At 33.4% G+C, this 9,552-nt stretch overlaps 1 protein-coding gene across 3 annotated transcripts in view; it reads left to right on the top strand.

Annotated features, from left to right (window-relative positions):
* LOC140450059 (uncharacterized) overlaps nucleotides 1–9,552 on the top strand; it is a 77,022-nt gene that overhangs the window by 17,084 nt on the left and 50,386 nt on the right. The window contains exon 4 of one of the 3 annotated variants that reach the window (XR_011951940.1): nucleotides 6,657–9,062. The exons of the other annotated variants lie outside the window; for them this stretch is intronic. The gene's annotated coding sequence lies outside the window, so the exon portion shown is untranslated. Of the gene's footprint in view, nucleotides 1–6,656; nucleotides 9,063–9,552 lie in introns of those variants that run through there. 3 annotated transcript variants of the gene reach the window in all.

A 9,552-nucleotide genomic window follows, 5' to 3' on the forward strand; every position in this document is an offset into this window, starting at 1 on the left:
ACTTCGAGAAATTCCTCATTTGATGTTAGATAGAAGAAAATGGTATAATAAACTGAGGTTGTTGATGTCAGTACGTTTGTTCATGGAGGAAGGATTAAGGAAAATGTGGCACATTTCTAGAAAACTTCTCTTGAAATGGTTGCTTTCTGTACAAAGAATTTTGACCTGTTCATAATCTGGTCGGTGGTCAGAAGTGAGAATGTGTTGTGCCAAGGCACAAGAATGTTTATGGCATCTGATATCACTCTTGTGAGGAGTTAGTCCACCTTTAAGGGATCTACGAGTCTGGCCAATGTAACATAGGTTGCAATCCATGCAGGGGATATTGTAAACCACATTGATCTTTTCTAACGGGTTTAGAGGAGTTTTGGTTTTAGAAAAAAGTTTACCAACTGATCTGACATTTTTAACTCCAATCTTCACTGGTGCCAATGTTAGAAGTTTTGCGAGCTTCTCAGTCAAATGAGGGAAATAAGGAAGAGAGTAGTAACGTATATGGGAAGAAGAAACGCTGTGGGAGTCGTTTTCTGGTGTGCCTATTGAAATATCAGGATGACCCTGTACTTGACTATTGTCTGTCAGACTATGTCTAGACAGTGTGTAACTGGTAGAAAAAAGAAATTTATTAATTACATATAATGGATAAGAATTCTGTAACAAAATGGACTTTAGAAGGTTAAGAGAATCCCCAAATGGATCCGTAACCTCACTGACGTTGATATTCCTCCGAACGTCTCCAAGTTGTTGGCCCTCGGCCCAAAGTTTGGTTTACAACCTTCTTTTCGTGACTACTCTATTTCCAACGTCCTGGCTGACATTGAAAATGTCCTCTCAGATGCCACTGATGTCAACGTATTGGATCTTAGATCCCAAGCTAATAACATCATTTTAAACTATTCCAAACAACCCAAACCATCTCATTCACCAGCTGATCAAGCTTTTAAAGAAACAGCGATCTCCCTTAAAACCCATCCTGAACTTGTTGTCCTTACTAGTGATAAAGGAAATGCCACCGTTATCATGTACAATGAGGAATATCTAACCCTTAGCTCGCGCTTATTAGAGGACGATCTTTATTATAAGCCCCTTTCTCGCGATCCCACTCCAACTTTTACAACTAATATCAATAATTTTATTACCAATTTAAAAAAAGACAAACTTCTAGATCAAAACATTGCTAAGCTTCTCCACTCCTATAATGGTTATGCTCCACGCTTCTATTATCTTCCCAAAATTCATAAACCACAACTTTGTATGAGACCCATTGTTTCGTCTATCAATGCTCCGAATGGTAATATTGCCAATTTCCTTACAAATATTTTAACCAAAGCTTATGATGCAGATAATCAATTTAATATCACTGACTCTTTTAAGTTTGCTAATTTTATTAATGATTTTAAACTTCCTGAAGGCTATATGTTGGTGAGTTTTGATGTAGTTTCTTTATTCTCTAACCTTCCTCTTTCGGTTGTCCTTACTTCAATTCATAAACATTGGGATATTATCCAGCCCTCATCCCCAATCTCTTGGGAAGTCTTTTCTGATTTGCTGAAACTTGTTTTTGAGACAAATTATTTAATTTTTAATAATCAATTTTATCTTCAAATCTTTGGTAGTCCCATGGGGTCCTCAATTTCCCCGATATTAGTTAATTTTGTCCTTGACGATTTAGTCGAAAATCGTCTTCACAGTTTGACTTTTCATGTTCCTTTTGTGAAAAGGTATGTCGACGACCTCATACTGGTACTTCCGCCTGATAAGGTTCAGAGCACTTTATCACATTTCAATGCATATGATCCTCATCTACAGTTCACTTGTGAGTTGGAGAGTCATAATAGCATTGCTTTTTTACACATGCGTATCATGCGAGGTTGTGACTTTAGGTTAAGTACTTCTTGGTATATAAAAGAAATGGCGAGTAACCGTTTTCTTAATTACCACTCATGCCATGCGATGAGATACAAATACAACCTCGTACAAGCTCTTAGTTTTAGGGTTCATAGGTTAACACATCCTTCTCACCGAAGGGATTCTCTTAACCTTCTAAAGTCCATTTTGTTACAGAATTCTTATCCATTATATGTAATTAATAAATTTCTTTTTTCTACCAGTTACACACTGTCTAGACATAGTCTGACAGACAATAGTCAAGTACAGGGTCATCCTGATATTTCAATAGGCACACCAGAAAACGACTCCCACAGCGTTCCTTCTTCCCATATACGTTACTACTCTCTTCCTTATTTCCCTCATTTGACTGAGAAGCTCGCAAAACTTCTAACATTGGCACCAGTGAAGATTGGAGTTAAAAATGTCAGATCAGTTGGTAAACTTTTTTCTAAAACCAAAACTCCTCTAAACCCTTTAGAAAAGATCAATGTGGTTTACAATATCCCCTGCATGGATTGCAACCTATGTTACATTGGCCAGACTCGTAGATCCCTTAAAGGTCGACTAACTTCTCACAAGAGTGATATCAGATGCCATAAACATTCTTGTGCCTTGGCACAACACATTCTCACTTCTGACCACCGACCAGATTATGAACAGGTCAAAATTCTTTGTACAGAAAGCAACCATTTCAAGAGAAGTTTTCTAGAAATGTGCCACATTTTCCTTAATCCTTCCTCCATGAACAAACGTACTGACATCAACAACCTCAGTTTATTATACCATTTTCTTCTATCTAACATCAAATGAGGAATTTCTCGAAGTTCTTTTGCTTCCTGACCGTATCACCTCCGTTTCCCTTAGACCACCATCACATCTTAGTTTCCTATCAACCTTCTTTTTATCCCCCATTAGTACTTCCTTATATCCAACCGTTTACATTTATACTGACTCATCCCTAATTTTACATACAGCTTTATCTATTTCATAATCCATATTCTTATTCCTCATTCCATGACTTAATCGCCATAATAAATTTCAGATTTCAACCTTCCTTCACTACAAATTGATTTTGTAGACATTCCAATCAAATAATTTTATTTTCTTCAACGTCCTCTGCGTTGCTGGTTTGCGCTTTTGTTGTATTGCGCATACTCATCTCATACTTCCAATAAGTTGCTCCGACGCACAACTATGAAAGGACACACATTTACTTCAACGAAAATACCGGTAACTTGACTTGGTTTTCCGGCTGGAACTTTTGAATTTGAGATGCGCCCTAAAGATGCGCCCTGTATAAGATGTTTTGTACTAATAACGTTAACTTTGCTATAAAACAGCTCTGTGCCAGTGTGTTTTTTTAAAATCTTTGGTTTTTATTTCTACACTTTGCTGTTAATATGTTTTTTTACGTACAATGTGACGGGTTTTTCTAGTGCTTCGCAGTAGTTTTTATCCATTTTTTTTTCACCTATAAAGTAATCTTTTTCTTATGGTTATACATGAATTCGACTACATATGAACATTTAAGCTAACATTACAACTTTAATATTGTTACCACGGATACTAAGAGAATGGTGTGTTTGTTTTACACCTTAACTTTCTTCACTCACCATTCGTAATTATTTTCCATGTTTTTTTATATTCTTACCTACCACCTTTGTATTCTTTTAGATTGAACTGATGAAGCTTGTAAATTAAATAAGCGAAACGTCTTCAAATATAGGAATGGAACTGTGATTTCCTTTTATTATTTCTCCTTTGACCGATATCCTCGTGACCAAAAGATTTATTTTTTTTTTAACTTTCTTATTATATATATATATATATATATATATATATATATATATATATATATATATATACTACAGTACTACAGGTTCAGTACCTTTTTTAGATACCAAATTAATACGGAAAGATACCCATTTGCTGGTTGATTGGTATAGAAAACCTCTCAGTTCAGGCAGATATCTCAATTAGTGGTCATACCATAAATATTCAATGAAACTTAATTTAGTTAAAGAAATGAAAAATGCTTGTTTATGCTTTTACAAATATTCTCAACGACTATGTCTTGAAAAAGTAATAAAACCATTCCGAAAGCTAGAAAAAAAGTCATAAGAGTGTTTCATTAACATCCCGGCCAATTTTCTGACTGCAACCCTAATAAACTGTGTTGTTTGTTTATATTGACAGTCACTAATATCCAGTAATTCTTATATATATATATATATATATATATATATATATATATATATATATATATATATATATATATATATATATATATATATATATATATTGGAAGAGCGTGTGTGAAAGATTTTGAGAATTTCACGTATAAATTTATTAAATAAACACTATAAACAACAAACTAACTGTATAATATAATAACTTAAATATAATTTAAATATGTCTTCATTGAAGCGGGGGTGTAGTCGTTCTCCTCGTTCATCTCGGCGTAAGCAACCCTCTCCGATGGAGCGCGTTCGGTTCGATCGGGGTGGATCGTGACGCAGGCGCACAATTAGTAGGGTTTAAACTACGATGTGCGCGAGCAGGTCCGTACTTAACATATATATATATATATATATATATATATATATATATATATATATATATATATATATATATATATATATATATATATATAAATGAATTGACACTAAATAGAAAAAATAATGAAATAACCACATAAGCAGAATGGGGGAGACACGTGTGGTCAAAATAGCAAGAGATAAATCATTAATTGGTAGAAGAAGTATCGGCCGACCGCGCAAAAAGATGGAGTGACAACCTTCCATAGAGGTATCAATCCGCCAATGAACAAGCATGATTGCTTATAAAGAGGAAGAAGAATAAGACGATAAAAAAATATAACTTTAATATGCCGAAATTTATTGGGACACCATGTATATTTCAAAATAATTTTAAAATATAGCTTTTATCAACTTACAAACTAATAATTTAAAATTTTTTTACTCTTTCGCTGTAATCTTTCGTTTCGTTAGTGGTGATTCACCTTGTATACAAGGAAAAATTTTTATGTATGTAATTGTTGTTATTACTTACATGAAAATAAAATTAAAGCTGCACTTGTGTCTTTTAGTTACATCTTATCTAAATAGTTTAAAAATATGTAATGTTCAACAATAGTAAAATTTAACTATTTTTATTAGTCCTATAATAATTACATACCTATATCCTTCAATTAAAGAAACCAGTATTTATAATGCTTTATTTTATATTCAACTATACTTATTATAGTACACAACTAGTATACAACTATACCTTTTATTAGTGTAATTAATTAACTACAACTACACAGTGCTGAATACAACTCTGATTAGAATGAATCATATATGGACAATCTAATAGCAGCACTTGCCTGAGAGTTTTGGCAACACTGATCTCCATAAGGATAATGTTATTTTCTTAATGTGGAACGCTCTATAAAAGGGTGATTTATCTGCTCACAGAACTTGTTCTCAATCCGCTTCTTCCCATTACACATGCTCTCTGAGAAAAGTTAACTGTGGTCTACGATTATCTCTGCTTAATACTGGTTCCCGAGCAGCAATGCGAGGATGCAAATTTAAACTTGTGTTTTGAAGCACAGATTGCTACCGATGGTTTATTACAAATCGTTGCTCAGCGGACGGAAAGCCTTAAGAATCGACTGTGAGCAGGGATCGTGGTGCTGGTGTATGGAATACACTGAATATTTTACTATTCACTTATGATATTCACTATAACACTTTTTAACGGGTAGCTCTTTTAGACATCAGATTCAGTAAAACTCTAAAACGATATTTAGAACAAATAACAAAATAAAATTATATTCGAGATAATAGTAAACAAACGCCAATCCTACGGCGACTCACTGTTTAATACCTTTCAAAAATAAAATACAATTAATGTCATAAAATTGAAACAACAATTACGATGTGTTAATGCACACGCAGCAAGAAAGGAAGGAGATGAGAGGAATAGAGATGGTCAGTTAAGAGGGGTCAGAGGAATAGAGATGGAACGGGTCGATCGACATTCGGTCCGGCTAGGAGCGGAAAGTGACTAGACACGGGAAGGAATAGGTCTCTCTCAGATCAATACTCCAAGACCGGGTACGGAACTGCCACTAAATCAGCACTCTAGCAGAAGGGCCTAGGGCCATAGGAGTTGTTATCAGATTAACACTCTAATGGAACTCTAAGTCTCCCGGGCGGCGGCTGCTGTTTTATACGGTCGTCGGCCTTCCATCTCCTCTAGCGCGCATTGATGGAAGAGGAACTTGTGGTTGGAGTGTGTGTGTACAGAGTGCTGACGGGACCGAGGCGATGCATATCGTTACAACTTTAAGCAAAAGAATTCCGAAAGGGGTAAAAATTAAACCTTAAACTGACTTTAAATCGATTTAACATTACAGGAACTGAAAAAAATTACTGATAAAGTAAAAAATTCAAGAGCAAAAACTTATCAGTGCCATTGTATTTTGTCGTTAAAAGAAGTATTACCCAGGGTTCTTTCAATATATAGTAAAATACTGTACAGTTTATTTAAATTGGCAATATTTTTCTAAAAATAATAATCAGTCCGTTAATTTATTGGAGCAGTATATAAAACACTAATACCTAATTTTTTATTATTACAATTTGTACGACTTACACAAACATATTTCTTCAACCCAGCCTAGATTTGACTTCTCCAATTATACATTATTTCTCATTTGGTTGCATTATTGATTTAACAGAGGATTATAATTTTAGGTTTCTCTTCCAAAGATATGAAAACTGATACCAGAAGCCTATTAACAAATTATGATAGAAGTGACAGTAATTTGAACCAATATATAACTTCCACTACCAATGTGAACACTGGAGGACAACGTTTTATATGTATTATTTGTAAGAAACAATTCTCAAACAATTATTGTTTAGAACTACATATGAGGATACACACTGATGAAAAATCTTTTGCATGTGAAATTTGCACCAAACAATTTTCAACGAGAGAAATTTTAAAATCGCATATGAGAGTGCATACTGGTGAAAAACGATTTAAATGTGAAATTTGTACCAAACATTTTTCAAAAAAAAGTAATTTAACAACACATATGAGAGTGCATACTGGTGAAAAACGATTTAAATGTGAAATTTGCAGCAAACAATTTTCAACAAATAATTATTTAACAAAACATATTAGATTGCATACTGGTGAAAAACCATTTGAATGTGATATTTGCACAAAACAGTTTTCAATGAAACTATATTTAAAATCTCATATGATAGTGCATACTGGTGAAAAATCATTTAAATGTGGAATTTGCACCAAACAATTTTCAACGAAAGTACTTTTACAATCGCATATGAGAGTGCATACTGGCGAAAAACGATTTGAATGTGGAATTTGTACCAAAAAATTTTTAACGAAACAATTTTTAAAATCGCATATGAGAGTGCATACTGGTGAAAAACGATTTAAATGTGAAATTTGCAGCAAACAATTTTCAACAAATAATTATTTAACAAAACATATTAGATTGCATACTGGTGAAAAACCATTTGAATGTGATATTTGCACCAAACAGTTTTCAATAAAACCATATTTAAAATCTCATATGCTAGTGCATACTGGTGAAAAATCATTTAAATGTGATATTTGCACCAAACAGTTTTCAACAAAACCATATTTAAAATCTCATATGCTAGTGCATACTGGTGAAAAATCATTTAAATGTGGAATTTGCATGAAACATTTTTCAACAAAAAGTAATTTAACAAAACATATGAGATTGCATACTGGTGAAAAATCATTTAAATGTGGAATTTGCACCAAACAATTTTCAACGATAGTAATTTTACAATCGCATATGAGGGTGCACACTGGTGAAAAACCATTTGAATGTGAAATTTGCACCAAAAAATTTTCAACGAAACATATTTTAAAATTGCATATGAGGGTACATACTGGTGAAAAACCATTTGAATGTGAAATTTGCACCAAAAAATTGTCAACGAAAAATATTTTAAAATTGCATATGAGGGTACATACTGGTGAAAAACCATTTGAATGTGAAATTTGCACCAAAAAATTGTCAACGAAAAATAATTTAAAATTGCATATGAGGGTGCATACTGGTGAAAAATAATTTAAATGTGGAGTTTAAATCATATTAGATTGCATACTGGTGATAACCCATTTGAATGTGAAATTTGCACCAAACAATTTTTAGATAAGTATCATTTAAAAAGACATATGAGAGAAAGAATTTTCAAGCAAACGAGTTTTAAAATCACATATGAGAGTACATACTGGTGAAAAACCATTTGAATGTGGAATATGCACCAAACAATTTTCAGAAAAGTATCATTTAAAAATACATATGACAGTGCATACTGATGAAAAACAATTTGAATGTGAAATTTGTTCCAAACAATTTTCAATGAAACAAAGTTTAAAGTGGCATATGAGAGTGCATACTGGTGAAAAACCATTTGAGTGTGAAATTTGCACCAAAAAATTTTCAACAAAGGATTATTTAGTAATACATATAAAATTGCATTCTGATGAAAAACCATTTGAATGTGGGATTTGCTCCAAAAAATTTTCTATAATGGATTATTTAAAAAGACATATGACAGTGCATGCTGATGAAAAACCATTTAGATGTGAAATTTGCGCTAAACAATTTTCAACTAAACCGCTTTTAAAATCGCATATGAGAGTGCATACTGATGAAAAATCATTTAAATGTGGAATTTGCACCAAACAATTTTCAACAAAAAATAATTTAAGATCACATATGAGGGTGGTGCATGCCGGTGAAAAACATTTCACATGCAAAATATGCTCCAGAAGATTTTCAGACTATTCTGGTTTAAAAGCACATAATGCAAACTGACACTGCTGTGTAGTTATAAAAGCACTTAAATGATGTAGCGTAATACCATCCGTCGGATTAATCGCAGTACCGAACAGACATATAACGAGTACCAGCTTTGAAGACTGAATACGTCTGCAGCGTCATCGCCAAAAATCTCCAGAGATATAGTTGAACTCTCTCGAACCTTTTTCATAGACCCCCCTAATTAAGTTTATATTTTTTTGCCGATGGCTCTATAATAACAGTTTAAATTTAATTGCTTGCCAATACGTTTATTTTACAATTAACATTACAGTAAACTATTTATTTATTATTATTTATATTTATATTATTTATATTATTTATTAATTACAGTAAACATGATTACCTAATTGTTTATTATTACGATTTCCATGACCTAAGGACGTCCATACACTGACTGCTTGAAGCAGTAAGGATCGACTGCTTTATCTGATGATAATAATATGACTGTATACTGAATTTCAGGTTTCTACATACGTACATACACGAACCGGTCAACCAGTTGCGACTGCTTAGGGCGCGGGCTTCTGTCAGCACGATGAAATTTCATCATGCAGTCAAGCAGTCGCCAATAACTGATTGCTCGACTCGAGCAGTCGACTGCTTTCGCACAATTACCTCCGCTCGCGGTCCTCATGCCGCAAAGCGCACACTTCCCGCCCGTCTGGTTCGTTTGTTTATTGAGAACAATGGACGACAACATCGATTTTGACGCGCTTATAAGTTCAATGAAATCGCAAGAACTTATATGATATTAT

The sequence above is a fragment of the Diabrotica undecimpunctata genome, chromosome 1 (genome assembly GCF_040954645.1).
Source record: "Diabrotica undecimpunctata isolate CICGRU chromosome 1, icDiaUnde3, whole genome shotgun sequence".
NCBI classification, from domain to species: Eukaryota; Metazoa; Arthropoda; class Insecta; order Coleoptera; family Chrysomelidae; genus Diabrotica; species Diabrotica undecimpunctata.